General features: G+C 39.2%; 1 protein-coding gene across 13 annotated transcripts in view; it reads left to right on the plus strand.

The window, feature by feature from the left end:
• Dtna (dystrobrevin alpha) overlaps positions 1-23,123 on the plus strand; it is a 341,323-nt gene that overhangs the window by 69,629 nt on the left and 248,571 nt on the right. The window contains exon 1 of one of the 13 annotated variants that reach the window (XM_051202199.1): positions 20,058-20,165. The exons of 11 other annotated variants lie outside the window; for them this stretch is intronic. The gene's annotated coding sequence lies outside the window, so the exon portion shown is untranslated. Of the gene's footprint in view, positions 1-20,057; positions 20,166-20,210; positions 20,530-23,123 lie in introns of those variants that run through there. One more of the 13 variants, XM_051202198.1, reaches the window with a different exon arrangement.

Consider the following 23,123-nt stretch of genomic DNA (forward strand, 5'->3'; position numbering starts at 1 on the left):
TAGAGTTAAATGATTGCCTTTTAAAATTTTCACTCTTCAAATGATCCTCATTTGTATTTAAAACTGTTACCTTTTAAAAGTCGTTTTCTCTTTCCCCTTATACCAGAGCCTATGTTTATTTTGTATTAAGTTTCTTCAAAACAAATTGGGAAACAGTAACTCTTCCCTCTTCCTTCATTGTTGAAGAGTATTCATTTATTCAACAATATTTTCCTAAGATAAATAAAATCTATCACAACAATCCAAAAGCTAAAATCTCTTTGAAAAAATCACATGTGCGCACATCTTTAAGTTAATAAGAGAATAAACAATATCTGCAGTCTCCTGATGGTTGTGCACTCCATTTTGATTTTCTGAAAGCCCCCCTGAAAGCCCCCCTTTCTGATAAAAGAAACTGTACACAGTGATATAAAAAAGAGTGCCTTGTGTTTTGTAGATGTGAATTAAAGCAAACTGTCAAGAAGCTGGTGTGCCCCCACTGCATTGTGTTCTTAACACTTCTTAACCAAACAAACTAGTGATGGGTATATTTCATAAGCAGACATGGCATCTCCCTCATTCCTTTCTTTATTAGAAAATGATTATGGAAGCAAGGAACTTGGTGATGAGTGAAGAAGAGACCTTCTTGCCTGCCAGCAGCAGCCTCTATTGCCTAATGATCATTCAGGACAGTGACTCTTGAAATGTCATCAGGAAGTTCACCCCAGTTTCACTTGAGACTTGTTAGAAGTCTTATTTTAAAACAATTAGTTTTTGTTACATTGTTATGAAAGCCCTGAAATGAATAGACTTCTTCATGGACCTTGGAGTTTGTGAGAATGCCTGGTTTTCTTTTGGACTCACAAAGACCTTCTTCTATATAGGCACTAAAAAGTTTTGTGAGCTTATTGTGAGTTCTGCTTTGTTCATTGACTACATCCACCCTATGGCTGTTGCTTGTTTTGTTTTCCCAGCTTTATCAGCTATAACTCACAAAAATGTTATAATGTCAAGGTATATAAACTGATGTTTTATCTATCTCTATAGAATGAGAGAGAGAGCAAAAGAGATGCATTGTAAAATTATTTTCAAAATCAAGCTAATTGCCATGTCTATACTTCACATGTGTACTTAGTGTATGAGTGTGTGTGTGTGTGTGTGTGTGTGTGTGTGTATTGAGAACAGTTAAAAATCTATTCTTTTAGCCAATTTTAAGTTAGAATATATGATGCCTGCTCAGTTCAAAATAATTATGTCTCCAGTGTGTAATCATCTTGGATCTTAAAATTTGTTTCCTTTGACCAAAATCTCCATATTTTTGAAAGATATTTGAAAAGTTCAGCTTCAGCTGGCAAAGTCAAATTCTTATTTATTATTGTTAAAAGGAAAACTCCACTAGGAGAATATTAAGTACAGAACACATTTTATTGTAGAAAAATAAAGCGTGCATGTATTTTTAGTTAGAAATTATGCTTATTATCTCCATCCATCTGTCTTTCAATAAAATTTCAGATTGAAGAGGATTATGCCTTTTAAGCTGCTTTATACACATTTGTTCAAATACACAGCAAGCCTTTTAATTAGACCATTTGACCATTTTATATGCAAATAACTAATGCCATTAAGTGTATCTGGGTCTCCTTCTGTTGCTGTTAGGATGTGTCAGAGATGCACTGACCCTCCTCAAACAGGGTTAATGAGAGGGCATGCACGTGGGTGTATGAGTGTGTAGTAGCTGCCAGCTGTAGATCTAAGATAAAGACATGAGATTTTCCTGGCAGAGCTTTTTGTGTCCTAAACAAAACACATGCAATTATGAACAGTATATTTAGGGAGCCGGCGTTAAGGAAATGAATTCATAGTCTCTGTTCTTTATAGTAACAGATCTTGAGTCCCTTTGTTGCCTTTCCCCACCAAGTAATTTAATATATAAGTAGGAATTTTAAATTATGAACCGGTTGGACATCTAAGAAGACAACTTTCTTTTTATTACAATTATGTATTTATTTATCTGTGTGTGTGAGTGGGAGTTTATTCTCACTTTTCACCATGTGAGCCTTGGTGAATTGAACTGAGAATATCAGGTATAGAAGCAAGTATGTTTACCAGCTGAGCCATCTTGCTGGCCCAAATAATAAAATAACTTCCTACATGTATATTTGTGCTAACTATGTAGCATTTAACACAAACCAATATATAAAAAAATAATTGAAGGCTGTAATCAAGGTGGAGATGGTTCCTGTTGAAGATATGGAGGAAAGTTGTACAATCTACAGGGTTCAAGTTCATCACAAGAGAACCCAAAGAAATAACTAACCTAGGCTAGGGATCCTGCATGGGACCAACCTAGGCCATCTGCATATATGGGGCAGTTATGTAGCTTGCTCTATTTGTAGGACCCCTAGTGGTGGTAGCAAAACTTATCCCTAATGCTTAGTTTGGCTTCAGGAACATATTCCTCATATTGGGTTGCCAGGTCCAATCTTAATACAAGGGAAGGAACTTAGTCTTATTTCAACTTGAGATGCTTTGTTGCTACCTATGGGAGGCTTGCCCCTTTCTGAACAGAAACAGAGGAGGAGTGAATTGGAGGAGGGTGAGACGGGGAGGTGGGAGGAGGAAATGGGAGGCCAGGAGGGAGGAGAAACTGCCTGTGGTCAGGTTGGGATGTAAAAATAAAAGAACAAATTTAATTACTACTAAAAAAAGAAAGGAAGGAAGGAAGGAAGGAAGGAAGGAAGGAAGGAAGGAAGGAAGAAGATCTAAAGCAAATGGAGCTTTAGGTTGAACAGGTTAAGTAGTATACAGGATGAATTTTAGATGATTGGTCTTTGACTAAAGCAATTTCAGAAGTTAGAAATTCAATTGTGGATGCATGAACATGGCCAAAAACAAACAAAAAAAAATAAAACAAACAAACAAAAAAAAACTAACAGACTTTTCAAAATGTCTGCTACTGGATGGTGAAAACAAAAAAGCTAAGCTGGTATCAATGTAAATCTTTCAAGTTGTGACTTGAAGGCTTGAGAGGCCCAAGACACTCAGGAAAACTCTCTTGGTTTGTGGTCTTGGCCTGAGCTACTAATATGTGATGTGTATTGATACCTCCTTGAAGAGACCGGAGCTATGAGGCACAGCTCCCAGACAGGCACAGGACCAAGATGGAAGGCCACAGGGACTCTACTACAGGACAGTACCTGCATTTCCATTTAACAATATTTTCAGCTTACCCCACTGTAGCCCCAATTTGTGTCAAGGAGCTTGTACAGTCTCCCCTTCGTAATGCCCAATACATATGTTTCAGAGATACTTAAACAGTTCTATGTAAGGACCTCCAACCTTTGGGCCACAGAGACTTACCCACATGTTTTAAGATCTTTAGTGTTCCTGCCTAAGATAGAGTCTTACATTCTTAACATCTCTGCTCATCACAAGATATCAGGTCACATCCCTAGTATGAGAATATAATCTTCCAACTCTGACTCCCTCTCTGACCTTTTACATAAATTAATGCTTTCAGGCCATCTCACTGACTCCACCATAATGCAATGGTCAAGAATATATAGCACGGGACATAGAGATATGGCTCAGGGATTATAAGCGCTGGCTGCTCTCCCATCGATCCTGTATCCTCATATCCGCCTGTAACTCCAGTTCAATGGAAACTGACAAATTTTCTTCTGGCCTTTGTGGGTACTGCACACATGTAGTACACATGCACACATGCAAGTAAACTCTTGCACACATCAATAAAAATGAATAAATCTATTTTGAAATATATATAAATACATAGCATAGATATGATACCCTCTTGTGTGTGGTGTGTTAACCATACAAGGATGTTTTATATTCCATGAAAACAAGATATAAAACCATATTGTACTTTGAAGCTGCTACTGATTCTTGTATTTACAGTATCATAAGCTAGTTTTCTTAATATATGAAATAATCTGATGGCTATTATTTTATCTTTCAAAACACTCTGAAAACTCTCTTCCAAGTGTTGTGATATGCGGCCGATAAACCAGAAATTTGGTTTTACAACTCCATGTAAAGAAAGGCTGCACACTTTTGTCTCTTATTTATGTTCTTTTTATTTGTAAATTCTTCTGAAAGTTTTTGAATTAGTAACAATCGTGATCATGTATGTATATGTTTATTCATGTCAACTGTTTTTATTGAAGAGAGGAATGTTTAGGCATTCCTAAGTCATTAGTAAGTTTTGAATTGTTTTCTCAGCTTTATGGTCTAAGATGATAGCAAGTGCCTTTATTTTATAAACCAGACATTTTGCATTCTTCACCTTGACAAGTTATGCTTTCAAAATCAGGTAAAATTAAAGATCTTATTGAAGATCAATAGTTTCTTTATATTTGTACATATAGAGAAATTTCATACATATGTAATATTAATATATATTTCATTTTAAATTATAATGGTTTGGATAAGATCCTTAAGGGGATTTTTATTAGTTATGATTTTGAAATAATTGATAGCAGACTGTGCAAAGCAAGGCTTTATAGTATGTAAGTTTATACAAATTTGTAATGTGTACACAATCTGATTATGCCATTCTGTGGTGTATTTACAAGTGAAATATATTAGACCCTGTAACCTAAGATTAATACCAACAGGTCAGTAGATAAAAATAGCCTTTATGTTGGCATCAAGTCATAAATATTACAGTATTTTTCTTTAGTATGCTATTTTGACATCACATTAAATTGGAAAATGAATTTAATCTATTTGTCTATTATTTTAGTGTTTCTATTCACAAACTACATATATATGACTAATTAGAATTTAAAAGCCTTTCACCCAAGAGAGTCAAAGATTCCTCCCTGAGACCTTTATCCTTGCCCTGTTGATAATGTCACCATCAGGTTCTCAGTGTTTCATGTTTAGTTTTGAAAGATGTAATCAAGTGTTATTTTCCTACATGTTGCAATTAGACAACTCCCTTCAAATGAATGTAGCTCTCTGAAGAGAATATGCTTTGAAATTTCATAAAAAAAATAACTGTTGTCTCTATAAAATAGGAATTCCTGGTGCACAATGGGTTGGAAAATGAGGCATCAGTGTGATGCTGAAGCTGTGCTTGTCACATTAGATGAGGGTGATTTTGTAAAATCAAGGCCAGGGAAAAACAAACTGGGGCTCCATAGTTTATTGTCAGCCTAACACTTTACAATAGCACCAATTTAATGTTTCATAACTTGAAAACCTGGGGTGTGTGTGTGTGTGTGTGTGTGTGTGTGTTTAATGTGTGTCTGTATGCACACACACATTTGTATAATATCATTTGTTGAGGATCTCTGACAATGACAAACTGAATGGATATTTAGATTTCCACTGGACTTGGTTCTAAGTAGTAATTTTTTTTTAAAAAAGGATAGTGTTTAGAGGAAGTTAATTTTTGCTGTTTGTGTTAGTCTACTTCCTTCTGCTATTAAAAAATATCTGACCATTAAAAGGAAAATAGGATTGCTTAGCGTGAAGTACTACAGGTCCAAAAGTATAAGCTGGACTCCAGTGAGAACATCATAGCGGATGGTTCACAGTGGTAAGAACTTGAATGAAAAAAAGAGAGATCGTATTTCCAGATGCAAAGCCAGAGAACTGCTCAGGGATCAAGCATATTCCCCTTTATTTACTCTATGTACAGAAAGAACCCAAGATTCCACAAGCACTACATTAATCCCTTCAAACAATGATGTCCCCCAAACCTGAGGAACTCCCAGTTTAACTCCACGTAAGGTTCACATTTCTAGCAATGCCATGCAAATAACCAAGTCTCCAAACACAAACCCTTGAGGAACACAAGACATCACAGCCATACCAGATCAGTGCTTCTACTAAGGGTTCATCTGGTCCTTCTCCTACTGTATGCCCCTTACTCTGTTTTTGTCCCTGAATCCCTTCCTTTTTCTCTCTTTTGGCCTGTGATTTTCTTTATCTAATTTAAAATTTCCTTCATGCTTACTTACAAAGGGACAAATTTACCATTATAAATTTTTATACACTATTAATTCTTACAAAAATGTATATCCAACTCAATTGTGTTAATTGCTTTTATCACTGTGTCCAATACTTAATGATAAATTTCAGGGGAAAAGGCTATGCTTTGACTCACAATTTGAGGTCTGAGAACAGTTCTGATTCTTGACTGTGGTGATAGGACCATGAGGCTCCTTGCTCACATCTAGGCAAAACAGGAAGCAGAAGTGAAACAGGAATTGTGGTCAGTCTATAAAATACAAGTCCAGTTCCCCAGAAATCTGTGTTCTCCGGCAAGGCCCCTACTTCTGAAATTTCCACAAGCTCTCCAATCAGTATGACTAGCTAGAGACCAAATGTTCAAACAACAGCGCTTATAGGGAATATTTTATATGCAAATCATAAGAACATTAATTTATTATTTGATAATTAATCAAGATATCTTTCAATTAAGCATATAGATCTAAGCAAGCCCATGTCATTATATTGATCTCATCTTTCCAGCCACAAACTTTGACCAACAACAGCTACAATACTGAGAGTTTAAGTAAAATGTGTGCCCAACTTGGAACAGCATTGTGGGGGATCTTGTATTAGTGGGGGGTCTGACCATAGCAATTAAATCGGGACTAGAGATAGCTCAGTAGTTAAGAGCACTGACTACTCTTTCAGAGGACTTAGTTTCAGTTCCCAGCACCCACATTATGGTTCAACCACCTGTAATTCTACTTCAAGGGAACCCAATGCCATCTTCCAACTTCCTTGGACACCAGACACATGTATAGTGCATGTACTTCCATGTAGGTAAAACACTCAAGCACATAAAATTAAAATAAATCTTATTTTAAAGAAACTTACAAAAGGAAGGATTTATTTTAGCTCACAGTTCATTCAAGGGTAGAGTCCACCACGATAGGTAAGTCATAGCCTTAGGACTCATAGCCTTAGGCTGACCATATGATATCCATAGTCAGGAAGCACTGATACACGCCCATCTAACTTTCTTTATATTCAGCCTAGAACCTTAACCAGGAATAGTGTCACCTACATGCAGAGTAATCTTTCCTTGTCAGCTAATCCTGGGGAAACCTCTACTGACACAGTGAGGTGTGCTTCATGGTCATTCTAAATCCAGCTAACAACCAAGATTAACCACCACCAATGTAAGCTCTTTGTGCAAGATTCTGTAAACACAGAAGGTTCAGGACAACAGTGTAGCACTCTCTGTATGGTCTTAAACTATGGGGGTAGTGAAGGACCCTCAAAGAGAAGAATAGATCTGAGAAAAAGTGCATGGTTATATTGCTCATGAAAGAAATCTTGCTTTTCTTCATGCTACAGTGATCTGACTAAATCACGATCAGGTTTTTCCTCCTGAAAGAGTACAAGAAGGAAATAATTCCTTTCTACAGGTTTCCAGCTTCTCAGGGGCTTGGCTGCTATGTCTGTCTGCTGTAAAACATCACACCGCTCACTCTAAACTCTGTTTGCCCTGTGTGGTTAATTGATGATGAGTGCCCCTTTCATTTTATTGGCACAATCCCATCTTTCAGCTTTGTCAAGATTGTAAACTTCTCTTTCCATCGTCGCTTTCAAGAGTGTCAATAGATTGTGGAAGCACTTCCATTTTCTCAGCTATCACCACCCATCTGTCTTGTTTTGTTTCTGTTTCTGTATTGTAAGGAAACATCTCATAGGATGCATACACAGTTCTCCAAATTCTCACCTAAATGGCCTCCAGTCTCTACCCTTTTGTAACATCCAGTGACCATCATTCATGTCATCCTCCACAAACACTACGATCTTACTCAAGCACAGCCTTTCCCAAACATGACTTCCTCTACACATGACCCCATCCTTCTTCACATCTTCAGTTCCATGTGCAAATCGCTTTCCATTTTCCTAAAGACTGGCTTTGTATCCATCTTTTTCTTAAATAATATCCATAGCTGTGTTTTACACTCTCAGATGAATTGGTAGTTTGGTGTGAGCCACTGGGGGAAGGACAGATTCTGATGCATCCTTCAGTGTGTATCCATCCTGAACACCATTCCCCACCATGCCTCCTATGTTGACATTTCTCTTCCTGATTTTCTCCTATATTCAATAAGGAATGAAGCCTATTCAGATTTTAGATAGCTGCCTGCCTGCAGTATCAGCATTCAAATAACTTTTTTCTTTTCAAGTCTGACCTCCAGTAAATAGCTCTCCTGGGCTTCATAAATTTCCTCAAAGTGATGGGGCAGATCAGAAATGTTAATGTTTTCTTCACACAGGACTGAAAGCTGTCAGGCTCTTCTTCCTCCATCATACAGAGACCTGCTTTGCAGTGAGAGCACAGTGCTATTACCTCTCTATTTCTGCATATTCAAGGGAAATCTCAGAGCCCTGTGCTTGGACAGTTGCCAGTAAATGTGAGCACAGAGCCCCCAGCTCCAGCACTGTGACAAAGCAAGGGGAAGCCAAGCCTATGCCTTTAGCATGGTGACCATGGCACAAGTTGTGGGCACAGAACTACTTCCCATTACTGTCTTCTGTTAGCAACAGTGGACTGCAGGAAACTCTGAATATTCTAGTGGGATCCCAAGTCAGCAGCTGACAACCAAGGCTGGTCCTCAGGGAGACACTATCCAGAACTGAACAGGACATTCTCCTCACTCTGCCCCTGTCACTGAACCTAAAGAAATCTGTTCCGAGTATAAAGCATATTTCTCATAAACAGAAGATCATTTAATTTAGAATATTTTATATCGATAGTAGAATGTTGAGTCCTTTTGCATTTGATAAAATATTTGCCACCAGTAGATGTGTCCTGGTATTGTCCTCTACTTACAGTATCTATTTTCTGAACTCATGTCCCTATTTCTCTGCCTTATTTAATTACATATTTTAGTCTCCCATCTTGTCACTCCTGTTTTTGTTTGCTTATTTTGTTTTGTTTTAGCTGCCCTTCATTGGAGTGAGAATTTTGTTCCTTGAGAAGAGACAGGATACACCTTGGTCACTCACTATCTTTAAGTTATATTATTAAAATGATAGTCTAAACTATAAGTGTATAATTCTATTTAATTTCTGCCTTTTGATGGTTCTCTTTTTTTGGTGTTGATTTTATTTTATGTACCATAAAAGCACAAAAAATATTAATGATTATTTTTTAAATGTAATAAAACCATAGGTAGGAGATTATAATGCAATAAGTAGATGATAATTTTAAAAGTATGTAAATGTTTGTATGTGTGTTATGAGTTTATGTGTATGTGTGTGCATGCATGTACATGTGCACATATATACATCCATGTGATGACAAGAGATCACTGTTGGATGTCTTCTTCTGTCACTCTTGGCCTATTTTTTTTAGACAGGGTCTCTCACTGAATTTCATACTTGCTAATTGAGCTAGATTGGCTGGCTAGCAAGCTCTAGGGACTTACCTGTTCCAACTCCTCCACGAGGACACAGATGCACACAGCCACCCTAGACTCAAATGTGTACTCTGGGGGCCTAAACTCAAGCCATCATGCTCATATTGTAAACAATTCAACCACCAAGCCATCTCCCTGCCCCTTAATAGGAGGGTTTTCATATTTACTGAAATACTTATTTATCCATTTGTCGATTCTTCTCATGCTTTTTGTGCTTTCAGATAGATCTAAGAATCATTTCACTCAAAAACTCCACTGACCACTTATTACACTTATTACCCTTTCATAGCATTTATCTCCTGGAAATGAACTCTCAACTTTTTCCTTCATATTGAAAATATTTTGCTGAACATAGAATTGTGTGTTAGTGGAATTTTATCTTTATTCTTGGTAAATACCAGTGTATTGTTTATTCTTGGTAAATAACAATGTATTGTCTTAATGCATCCATTGTCATAGATGAAATATCAGGAATCATTCTTAGTGTCCTACTCACAGATTCCAAAGGCTTCAGATGCCTCTGGACCTGGAGTTAAAGGCAGTTGTGAGCTACTGGGCATGGGTGCAATAAACTGAACTTGGGTCCTGTACAAGAGTAGTATTTATTCTTAATTGATGTGCCACCTCTCCAGAATCCCCCTGCATCTTTTTAAATGTATGAACTATCTTTAAATGTTACATTCTTATATTTTTTATTATAAGCCTAGCAACCCAGACACATAACCATTGATCTATAGTTTGTCCTGCCTATGGGATTTGCTTGGATTGGTGCCTAGTCACATTATCAGTAGAAAGGCTTCATCCAGCAGCTGATAGAAACAGATGCAGAGACCCACAGCCAGACATTAGGGCAAGCTTGGGGAATCCTGCGTAGAAAGGGAGGAAGGATTGTAAGAGCCAGAGAGGTCAAGGACATCACATGAAAACCCACAGAATCAATTAACCTGGGTTCATAAGAGCTCACAGAGACTGAACCAACAACCAAGAAGCCTGAGTGATATGGACTAAGGCCCCTGCATATATGTGGCAGTTGTGGCTTGGTCTTCTTGTGGGACTCCTAACAGTGAGAGCAAAGGCTGTCCCTGAATCTTGTGCTGGCTTTTAGGATCATATTTCTCACACTTGGTTGCCTTGCCCAGCCTTTATACAAGGGAATGTGCTTAGTCTTATTGCAACACGGGCCTGCCCTTTTCTGAATAAAAACAAGAGTCATGGACAGGAGGTGGCGGGGGTGGGGGGGAGTGGGAAAGAGACTGGGACAAGGGAGGGGAAAGTGTGGTTGGGATGTAAAATAAATAAATATTTAAGATGTAGATGCTGTCCAACACCTCTACCATTTGTTTTGATTGTCTTCTGTTACTCATTCATTTAACAGACACGTTATTTCACTTCTTTGTGTCTTATTTTGATTGCCCATCAGTCCTTGTGGTAGAGACACAGCAGTAATTAAAATTTACCCCTAGAAAAAGGCTTACCCCTTTCTCTCCCAGACTTCCAATATGTAGATGGGGTTGGAGGCTGATGCAAACTGACATGCAATGCAATTGGATCCCAGCTTAGCCTGTGTTGCACTTCTCCAATAGTTTCAGATCTGTTGAGGGAGGGGGAAAGGACTTTCCTTTCAGCCAGAAAGATTGGCAGTGCTCCAGAGAAGTCTTCAGTCTTAAATTCTAGCTGCCAATATATTTGAAACACAAGAGATCTCTCTTCTTCCCAGTCAAGGCCTAGGGACAAGCTCACTATATCTTTGATAAGCTACAACCATGCATTTAATGTCAGCCTGTCAATTACACTAGCCTACATCCTTTACTTCAGATATGCAGTGAAGGACTGACTGTGGGAAAGAGTGGGAGGGCAGGCACAAATTCTGCCTATGGCTGTGGTACCTAGGGTTGTAGGACACATACACACACACACACACACACACACACACACACACACACACACACACACACCTTCCACCATTAAAGTTTTACCAATTGAGCAATTCAGTTTCTTCCTTCCTATCCCTGTAAGGAATCTCCTGGGAATATCAAGAACTATAGAATTCTTCCCTACAAAAAAAATTAACCCTGTTAATATGTTCATTTTTGTTTGGTCTTTAGTTCTCTGGTGCCTTAAAAATATAATTGTAAGTTTGCTTCTTGGGGCAGATACATTTGCAAGGCCCGTGTGGAAGTTGTGGTAGTCGGGCCTTCTTCTAACATTCCCAGGATCTAGAGCAGAAGTAAAAACTAGAAACATACATACACAAAATGTCTAAATATTTAAAAGTTACAAATCAGACTCGCAGTCCATTAAGTCACATTATTTATCCTACACTGATAAATGGCCTTGATAATGATTTTTAAAGGACAAGTTCAAGTTGAAACTCTCTTAGTGTGGCAGCTCAGAGAAAGAAGGCATCCAGATACCACTTCCGCCCTCTCTCCCAGTCGCCTGCCCACTGCTCCTAGGATGACTCATGCCCTCTGCATTCACATAGCAGTGAGCCACCATCCCAGAGGCTTCCAGCTGTGTATACTATGGCCAGATCCACCTTGGAAAAAACCTAAAAGTACCTGATGAGCAGGAAGTCCTAAGTCCCACATCCTCAGAATAGAGTATGAAAGAAACCCCTGGCTCTTCTGTATCAGCTTGTGAGCAAGGACAAGACCCATCAGTGTAGTAACACACCATATCATCTCAGTTCGTGGAGAAGGACAAGGCACACCATTGTAGTACATAGCATATAATCTCAGTTCCTGAGGAAGGACAAGGCACACCACTGCAGTAACACACCGTATAAAGTATGAGACAAGCTGCCCCCTACCAGTTTCCCACGCTGTTCAGTCTGGGTCTAAAGGCAGTATTGATGGAAATATAGTATTTTGGAAGTGGCTGGATAAGCTTCAGGACAGGAAATATAGAAAGGAAGTAAAGGATGCTAAAGATAAACCCTGATCCTTTGTCACAGTTTCGATAGCTATAGAAATAATAAGATATATAAACCCCTCCCCAAAGCTTTAATATTGATGGGATACTGTTGACCAAGTAGAGCACAATATTTCTTCTGGAAAGTTGATGTCACCAGATTAGCAAAACTCATGTCAAATCCCAGGCATGCAATGTTCTCCATATGCTAAAAGTCATGACAGTGAACAAGAAAATGACTTCACTGTGGAACTTATCATTGCCTTCCAATCAAAAAGAATCACAAAGGAAACTGCCCAGACCACTTTAAGATAAGTTTCCTTATCTTGAGTTTGTTATGTTCTATTCAATAATTTGAGCAGAACTTCAGGAACAAAATATAAACACATCTAAGTTTTTAAGATACATAGAATTTACAAATGGACTAATTATTCATAATTATATGCACTTGTAGATTTTATGCCATAGAGAGACACTGAAAGTGTTAACACAAGACCTCAAGTAAATGCAGAATAAAGTGATTTCTTTAATTGATAATTATCCACCTTGAAGTGTTTAGCTTTGATGTTAGCATTGAATATGCTTATGAAGAAACATGAAATATTATACTGCCACCCTCATTCACACACACACACACACACACACACACACACACACACACACACACACACATACACACACCTACCTACCTGCTGGTTATATTTGGTAGAATCGTTGTAGAGTAACATTTGAACATCAGTTCATCATAAGTTCCTTTGCTGAGATCATACTGAAGAGCAATGGGTGAGAATTGCAGCTGAAATAGTGATGGGATACTCAATTCTGACTCTCCCTAATCAGCTCTTACACTGACTGCGTTCAATGAGATAACTAAAGAGGGGAAAATGCAAAACCCAGAACTACTGGCATCTTTTAATGAGAAAGAAATGGATGGATGACACTTGATTTAGCTATCAATGTGGACACGCAGATGCTTTCAGAGGAAATGCCACCAAGAAGCAAACCAAGGCTCTGTAGAGAATCCTAGGAAGACACAATGACTGGAGGCAACAGGATCATTGAAGCTAAGGGAGGCTTCGTGGGCTCAAACCAGGAGCAGTGGGAACTTGGAAATAACAGGTATATGCCCCAATATCTTCCTCAAGCCCATGTAGGCTGACAGCTATGCCCCAACCCCATGTAGAAAACACAGAGTAGTGAAATGTTGTCTAATTCAAAGAGAAAGTCACAGACTCAGTACTGCTAGACAGAACAGCAACAGGTAGACATGAGATGAGATCCTGAACTCTGGGAAGCCAGTTGGGTATCTGAAACCTGAATAGGTCCCAGGTCCCCATCCTCTTCAGGACATCTTACCTTGCTCAGGTTCCAATGGTCCAGTACTCCAGTGTACATCCAAAGCATCCTGAGACTAGCATGTGGAGGGCACTTGTATGGAACACCTGATTACCTAAAGGGGTTGAAATCAGTCTCTCTCAGGAGCATATTGGTGAAACAGCACAACATTGTTGTCTCATTCTATGACATCATCATGTCCACCGTAGTGTGTGGCTTAAGCAGAAGCTAAGGAGCACTGGGTTTGGATAAGTGTCCTAACATAAAGAGAACAGAATAGATAAATGAATTAATACAAGGGTGACATAAACAGATTTTTGCCACAAACACACAAAAAAGCCTAAAATCTATGTTACTATATATATATATATATATATATATATATATATATATATATATATATATTAGGAAATAAAATGTGCCCATGAAACTAAACACGGTGTAGTGGAGAAAGAACACTTAGATACAAAAGTCTTAGAAATTAAAAATATATTCATAGAAATAACATGTTCAACAGAAGAGAGATGACAAAAGAAAATGAATAAAAGGGAAGCTACTAGAAAATGGGGACAGGAGTTGCAATATTCAGCTTGAAGCTGTTTAGTTTCAGAACAAAAGAACAGAGGATGTGAGTTATAATTTGCTTCAAAAGTAAGTGAAATGTCCCAGAACTGGAATAATGAGCAAAATTTCTTTAAGTTTCCAACACTTTAAGTGGGGGAATAAAAAATGAGTGTTATACTAAGGCGTATTGCCATGAGCTTTATCTTGTTGAAGGGTAGAGGTGGAAAAGGAGACAGGATGGGGAGGAAATTGAAAGCAGATAAAATGGATCAAGTCAGTGGAAAATGCCCTGAAATGACTGAGATGTAAGTTGTTTAAACATCTGAAAGCTTAGCTACTATGTGGTGCACATCTACATGTCACAAAATATTTAATTTAGGTCTCATGTCATCACCCCATTTGTCATTTCTTGATACTGGAAAATGCACAATCCTACCTACTAGCTTTTTGAAATGTTCAATTAATTGTTATCAACCATGATGTTCCTACTACATTTCAAAAGTATGCATTCTGTAAAGTAAACTAGTAATGTAGAGAAGAGACTTGAAAATAACTTCAGGCATTCATGTTCTCCACAAACTGGTCTCACCCTTGAGTATCTCCTGGAAATGTGGCTCTTATCATTGATAAATGAGCCCTCTAAACAAAAGGCTCCACAGCTAAGGACGTCTGAAGCACGCTGGCTGCATGTGCTTATCTGGTACAACCTGTTCCCAAATGAGCATCTGGATGTGCTGACAACTCATCCAGTTTGCCTACCAAATCATTTTATTTCATCACAGGAAACATAATTGTTTGATTTCTACCCTGTATGTGTCATTAAACACTTCAATTAAGATCAATTATTCAGTTTGGATATAAATGATGACATCTTCTAGTTGCGCACTAGAACAAACTTTCACTCTCAGGTTGTAAGAGACATCAACTATTGTACGTGCTAACAGAGTCCCAATATATGGCATGTAAAAAGTGTCTCTCTATGTCCAGGAGGAGGTCAGATCTTCCAGTTTCATCTAGAGGTGAATATGATAACCATACTCCAGCTAGGGTTGATGTGGTCCCTCAAAGGAAAATTTTGTTCTGTGCTCAAATAATCTAGTTAAATAATTTTTTTTACTTTTATGTGCATGTATGTATGTATGTATGCATTATGTATATATGTCTCTCTGTTTGTATATGCATGTGAGTACAGCACACAAAGAGACCAGAAGAGGGCGTAAAATCCTCTGGAGATGGTTGTGAGCTGTTCAACATGAGAACTTGAAACAGAATTCATGTCCCCTGAAATGATATACTTGTTCTTAACAACTGAGCCACCGCTTCAGCCTCTAGAAAGCATATGAATGTACTTGTACATGACACATTTTCACAATTGGAGTTATTTTCGCAACAGGCCTCTGAAGGGGTATCTACTTCACCCAATCTTAACCAATGATGTCTATCTATTATTATACAGTACACTGCTATTTTCATTTTTGTTGGATAGCTTAACGTGTGCACCATGATATTCTTGATCTATGGATATGTAGATATTTGTTAGTACAGTCAAGCAAATGAGGACACTGTTATCTCATGTAGCTGATGTTCTCTCTTGATAAATTACCAGCTTATAAAAGTATTATTAATACAGGTCTTATGCTCTATTCTAGATCTTAACTTATTCATACTATAATACACATGCCTTTTGAACTACTTTTTCATACCCCTACCCTACTCCCTTTCTAGCCCTGTGACCACCATTTTTGTTTTTTATAGTTTGTTTTATTGCTTATTTTCTTAGACTTCTTATTTAGGTAAGATTTTCAGTGCTTTTCTACTTGGATTACTTTCTTAGCATAAAGTCCTCTGAAGTCACACAACTACATATGACAGGTTGCAGAATACCTTATGCAAGTATGTATGCTAGGATGTCTTTGTTAATTCCTCTGCTGATTCACACTTGAGCTGTTTTCCATGTCTTGGCTAGGTATCATTGCAGGTATCATTGTACATCCATTATTCCATATCCTTGGGTGTATACCCCACATTGCAGGGCAAAGTATCAGTTGACTTGTGTTTAATAAGAATATGCATGTCATGTCAATTCTCTGAACCCCTTCTGTTTTCTAATATTAGCTAGGCATGGTTTTTCTAGTGTCTACCTCAATTACTTTTCTAATAGCTGCTATTGATAATTATCTTCTTTTCTTTGAGGAGAAAAACCCTATTCTTGTATTAATATATGTGCCTTTAAAATGCTAAATGTTATGGGTTTCAAAACAAAATGTGACATACAGTTTAATTTTTTTCTAAGAACAAAGTATGTGGCTCTTATAAATAAATGTGAATTTATGTTAGTACAATAAAGAAATCAGACACAAAAAGTTTAAACCAACTAAGCCAGGTGTGGTGGCGCTTGTGAGACAGACAGGCAAATCTGTAGGAATTTGATGCCAATCTGGTCAAGAGAGCAGATCCCAGGCCAGCGAGGGCACAAATGAAAAGCCAGTCTCAAAAAGAAATCAACTGCAAAATCATTGCCTTACCACCTCCATGCATCAATTAAGGCAGCAGGGAAGGGAAAACCTGGCCATGTCCATTTGCTTTTTTAAATATGTATTTATTGTGTATGCAATGTTCTGCCTGCATTTACTTCTGTAGGCCAGAAGAGGACAGAAGATCTCATTGTGGATAGTTGTGAGCCACCATGTAGTTGCTGGGAATTGAACTCGGGACCTCTGGAACCACTGAGTCATCTCTCTAGTCCGCTCCATTTGCTTTTGATGACCTGGATTTAGATATACATAGACACATCACAGATCAGTTAACCTGAGCTTGAGCCATCATCCTCCACTATAAAGAAACCATGGATAGTACTTCTCCCTCAAAACTCAAAAGCTACATTCTATTCTAGAGAATGCAGCAAAGATTAACTGCTTGTTCATGATTGTTCCAGGGTATCTGGGTTGCCAGCTCTGTCCCAGTGTTCTTTGGAAGTGATACCTGGAAGCTATTTTCCAGTCAATCCCAAGTCACCTGTTAGAGCTTACAAAAGAGCAAACAACATTTGCTCATGATAAAGACTCAGTTCTAGCCATCATAAATATTATCAATTGCTTTTTGAAGGTTCATGGAGATAAAGAAAAATCATTTCATTGTGTTCACTTAACCTTGGGGCTGAATTAAGACAGACTCTGATGATTGTGTCTGGGACTTCTAGGATGTACAGAGATCATTTGTAAGTCTGGATAAAGTTAGGAATTTTAACTCACCCTTATCATAATTCATTTGATTAAGGACCATCAGACTCTGAATAAAAGCCAGTAGCAATTCAATTAGAAATAATACTCCCTTTTCTCTTAATTTGTCTTACATCCACAAGACCAGCACAAGGAACCTTAATAAATATGTCTGGTTAATATTTGAAGTAATTTACATGCACACACTTACATAATGACTGGGAACTCGTGCAAAGTGCTACACAATGCACCATACAATACACACTTTGTACAACTCCAGATCATTGCCAAGAAGAGGGATGCTAATCCTAGAATTATTAGGAGAAATGTGGGTGCTAAAGAGTTGCTCAGAGATTAAAAGAACTCACTACTCTTAAAGACCTAGATTCCGTTCCCAGCAATCACATAGCAGATTGCAACTCCAGTTCCAGGGGATCCAATAAGTTCTGGCCTCTGAAGGCACCGGACATGTACATACCACACCCCACATACATGTAGAAAAACACTAATATAAACGTAAAATAAATTTTAAAATCTCTTTTAAAAGATAAAGGAAAATGAAATAATTTTATCTAAAAGGAGAACCAACATATAACCATTTTCCCACGGGCTAACACACAAACTGCATGGGCAGTGTTCCATTTGAAAAGGTGTCTCCTCAGCATCAATTTTGCAGAAGTGTGCATCTAAAGACACAGTGAATCAAGCATTGTGCTGGCCGTGAGCCAGGGCTGGCTACAAACCCTGCACACTCTTCTTAACTCATGCCGTACTGTGTGAAAGTAGAAAGTCTGGGACAGAGACGGCTGTTCTCTATGCCAGGAAGATATTTCCTTCTATTTATGTGTGAACTGATTTATGAATTTTATAAATGTTAGTACACCATAGACATACAAGGAACGGTTCTTGAAACCAAAACCTGCTGTGTGGTGATGTATATTTTCAACTATGGGAGGAAGATGGAAAATTGGAGATGCTCCTGTTTTGCCTGTACTTTGAGGCTAACTTTGAGGATCCCGAATAAAGTATGTTTCCTTCTCCTTTTTGTCTGTGCTGATTTTTGTTTAGGATCTAGGAATGGAGTTGGATGAAAGAGCAAGAAGTTCTTAAAGTAATCTTGCTCTAGATGTAGGAGAAAACAAAGCAAAAAAAAAAAAAAAAAAACCAAAAGATTAAAGCCAATGAAGTTAGAAAGCTGTCCTCTGGGGCCAAGCAATTGCCATGAATATGTTTTGAAATGTCCTTGTGAGTCCCAAGGAGCAGCTGCAACCACACCACCACCCAGAGCCCAGCCAGCTGTCAGTTGCTGGGAGTTGGCAATCCTGGATCTTGAGGTGCACCCAACCTCCAAAGTTATAGTGCTTTCCCCAGGCATTTGAAGAGGCTAGACGGCCCATCATGTTACATGTAATGCATACACTACGCTGAACATAGAGAAGCATGTTTTCAGTAGCAGACATTTGGATCCCAGTGACCAACAAATGAACGCTAAGCTCGAGTTATTTGTGATGTTCAAGAGTCTTGCCCATTCCTAACCCTTGTCAGGCTCTGTCTGATGAGTTGTATCTTCCTCGCAGCTTTTCTGTTCACCCAGTGGGCTGTTTGCTTGTTTGGTGTTTTTGTTTGTTCGTTTGTTATCAACTTGACACATGCTAGAGTCATCACCAAAGAAGGAATGTCAACAGTGGGGTATTTTCTTGATTAAGGAATGATGCTGAAGGACCTAACTCTTGTGGGCAGGACCATCCCAGTGCAGTTGGCATTGGGTTGAATAAGAAGGCAGGCAGAGCAAGCCATGGGGAGCAAGCCTCTGCCTCCAGGTTTCTGTTGGAGTCCCTGCTTTGATTGCCCTCAAAAGACAGACTCAGCTCAAGTCAAGTAAGCCAAATTAACCCTTTTCTCACCAGATCAGTTTGGGCCATAGTGTTTACCACAGTACTAGAAAGCAAAATCAGGCACTTAGTTTACAAATTCTCATACACACAGAAACACACACACACACACACACACACACACACACACACACACACACACACACACACACTTTTTCCCCAGTCTGTGCTAAATTTTTAACAGACAACCCTGCAAACAGAACACTTCCTGGGGAAAAAAGAGGTGTTTCTTCCCTTTTCTCCTCCTGCAGCTTGGAGTGCAGAATAAAAGTCAACTGAAGTCAGTCCCCACCCCCTCACCCCCACACACACCTTATAAGCATTTATTTTGTTTCTCAGGAAACCCACCGGTTAGCAAGTTGTCCTCAGGACTCTGTGAAATGGTTTTTGTGACTCTCTAAACCAAAGTTTATGCGAAGTTTGATAATAGTTCTGTTATCTTGCTCTTTTCCTCTTCATTTTGGGCAAAATGGTAAATGGAGAGAAAAATAAATAAATAAACGTTGAGCCTCAACAGAAATGTTTCTAACGTCTCAACATAATGGCTGGATATTCCTCAAACTGAAATTAAAGCCCAGGAAAGTTCCTTGTTTGCGTTGTGTATCCCTAGGAAGCCATTTGCCAAGCTCTGGCTGCCTGGCTCTCTGCCTCCAGGAATGCCAATCAGAGGACATTCTTTTCCAGGCAGCCAAGTTTGGAAGTCAGTTGGTTTCTGGTCGTGAGGAGGGCGGGGGCAGGGGGGTGTTGACAGGAGGAGCCAGCGAGTCCTCAGCTGATCTTCAGTTTGCAAAGGTTTCTGGAATATCCTTCAATGAAAGCGGTTCCTTTTACCCAGGAGGACACAGGTAAAAGGACAGCTGAGTAAATCAGCTTTAGGTGGGTGGAAGCTCCCTAGTAGGGAGGGGCGGAGGGAGACCTTTGAAAGCCTGCCATTGGTGAGTTTACCAGAGGCATCTGCCAGTGGGACTTCAGTGGAATGTGAAACCAAATCTTTTTCAAGTTAAAGATAGTCACAGTGGATGCCAGAATCTGGAAGCCGGGCTTTTAAACTCCGGTCTCTCTCCAGAATTTCAGAGTTGGTTGTGGTCTCGGAGCTAATTAGCAATTTGACTAAAATCTGTTCTTCCCATGGGCACACCAGCAATCACGGTGCATGCTGGGTGACCTGGGCTTGAAAGGGCTGAGGAGTGGATGCTGTGCCTGATCTGGGTAAGTCAGAACACCTGGACTTGGAGGCGCATCTCTGGGAAGGTGGAACCTTGGCTTTTGCTTTGTGAGTGGTATGAATGAAAGAGCTGTTGGCATTGTGCCTGGATGGAGCCGCTTTCCTTTCTGGAAGTAGGTGGACTTGGGTATTGGCGAGTGGCAGAAGGAAAGCCAGTGCTGCTGTTTTTCAAGTTTGCATTTCAGAGTTCTAACTTCAGTGGAGCCTGGAGCCTTGTTCTTTCCCGTTAACCCTGAAGCACCCAAGGCTTATGGAGTTGGGAGTTATGGGTGGGAAGACACTGAGATGGAGCATAGCTTCATGGCATAGCACTGTTTTCAACTGAGAAAACAAAGTATTAATAGCTGTTGTTTGGGGCATCACCTCGTTAATTCTAAGCAGTTGCTTTGCCCCCAACTAGCTGGTATCTGCTGAGTGAAAGAAGGAGTTCTGATTATAAAGAACTCCAGAGAAGAGGGAGGCAGGGAGGGAGGGACACAGTCCTTAAATTCGCAATTGCCATGTTGTATTTTGGCTATTCAGATGTCTCGTCACCAGGAGAAGGGGGAACTTCAGTTCCTCACTCTTTGCCCATGTATAGGTCTTGTTTCTTGTTTGGTCAAGTGACCTCTCCCTTTCCTCTTAGCGACATCTTTTCCAGACTCACACAGCATTCCTTCTGAATAAATATTGTCCATAATAGTCACAGAGTACATTGTGTGAATTGGAGATTCTCCTTTATATGGGGAAAATAAGTGGGCTGATGCCCTCCTGACAGAGTGAGGGGCCTGGGGTAACCCGCCTGGTGTCGCTCTGCCAAATAGACCCGACTTCGATGAAGCTGACTGAGGTTGATGCAAGCAGCGAGCGACTGGTTTAATGTGACTCCTTCACACGGCTTTGATAACAAGAAGTACTGTAGTATGTCGTTCCTCTAAGCCAAAAGGTAGACATTTGAAAGACAGAGTAAAACTTACGACTGCTGAGCACCAGGACAAGGACAAACAAAATGTGAAATCAGCAGAGCCCAGGACTGGTCTGTCCAGCCTTGTGTGTCCACTGCCACCTCCAAGCTTCCTTCTCCTTTAAGGTCCCTCTGAATAATGAAGCTAAGTGCCCAAGACCTGTCTGAAAGGAGGAACCTGACCCAAGTATTTTCAAGTCTTCCTCTATGGATTGGAAATGTATGCATTTTGTTAGAAGTACCTATCCTTCAAGGAGTTTAGGCTCTTCATTAAGTGTTTAGTGATACTTAGACATAGTCCATTATATTACACCAATTGCAAGTAACTCTCCATCACCTACCAGCAGACAGTACCTTAGCAAATGTTTTCCGAGTCACATTGGGTAATGAATAATATTGTTTGAGTAGCTGTGTTCTGAATGGCTGACAGTAAGAATTAAGCTGGCAGAAATTTGTGACTACATGAAGCAGAACACAGGACACACAGAGACATGGAAGGAAAATCTGTCATTTATGCATCTGGTTCAGTTATACCACTATTTAATGTTTTATGTGTTGAGTTTTTGGCTTTTGATTTTCAATGTATACAACAAGAAAAACTCAGCGTTCAAATTTCTACCATGTAATAATTTTTCACTGAGATCGACATGTAAAATAAAAAGTAAATAAAAAAATCACTTAAAAAAAAGAATTTTTCACAATGTGGCTAATACTAACAGTATCAACAAATACTGACAAGATTGGCAAATGCAAGTATGTGTCTTCCCAGTGTTGCATCACTGTTAAAGTTTCTAATCCCGTGACAAGATTGAAAGCTGGGATTTTCTTCCTTTGAACATGGTGAAGGTTGTTGCCTTTTGATATGTGTCTGTTAATTATAGCTTATGTGTTACTTGATATGTTTCTGTTATTACTGCCCATCTCATCTTCACTTGTGGTGTCTTGTCTTCTTAATACCTCAGATAATTTTGCTTTAAGGTGAAAATGTATCTTGAGATTCACTCATTGAACCTGGCATGGTGGCACCAACCTGTAATCCCAGCATTTGGTAGTCCAAGTTAGGGGGCTCACTGCAAGTTCAAGTGGTTGGAGCTACTTCTATTTCAAAATGAGTAAGTGAATGGATGATTAAAACAATCACTTGTAAGGGTATTCAGAGATCTAATTAGGATGGTGGTTTCCTGTGGAGAAGGAAGCAGGTGGCAGACTGGAAATACTTAGACAAAGTACCCCTGGCGCCTTGAGTTCTTTCTGTGATAGAAGCCCGCTTGCAGGCAGTCTGAGCAGAGGTTCATTGTAGGCTCACTCTGTCCCAGTGGAAGATATAGTCATTCCAGATCCCAGCATGCACTTGACCAAAGACTTTGATGTTTTGATGAAGTCTGTCAAGCCACCAGAAGGAACTGTGTTCTGTAGTCTTGTTTGCTCATGTAGTCATATGCCAAGGGGAAAAACTTTGTGCTGTAAAGTTTCACTTCCCTCTCCAACTTCTAACACTTTAATTTTATTTATTATTTTTTAACATGTATCTGTGTGTGTGATGGGGTGATCACATGCTGTGTCACTTCTGTGGAGGTCAGATGACACTTTTGTGGAGTCTGTCCTCCCCTTCCATCTTTATGTGGGTTCCAGAAA

The sequence above is a fragment of the Phodopus roborovskii genome, unplaced genomic scaffold (genome assembly GCF_943737965.1).
Source record: "Phodopus roborovskii unplaced genomic scaffold, PHOROB, whole genome shotgun sequence".
Lineage (NCBI taxonomy): Eukaryota > Metazoa > Chordata > Mammalia > Rodentia > Cricetidae > Phodopus > Phodopus roborovskii.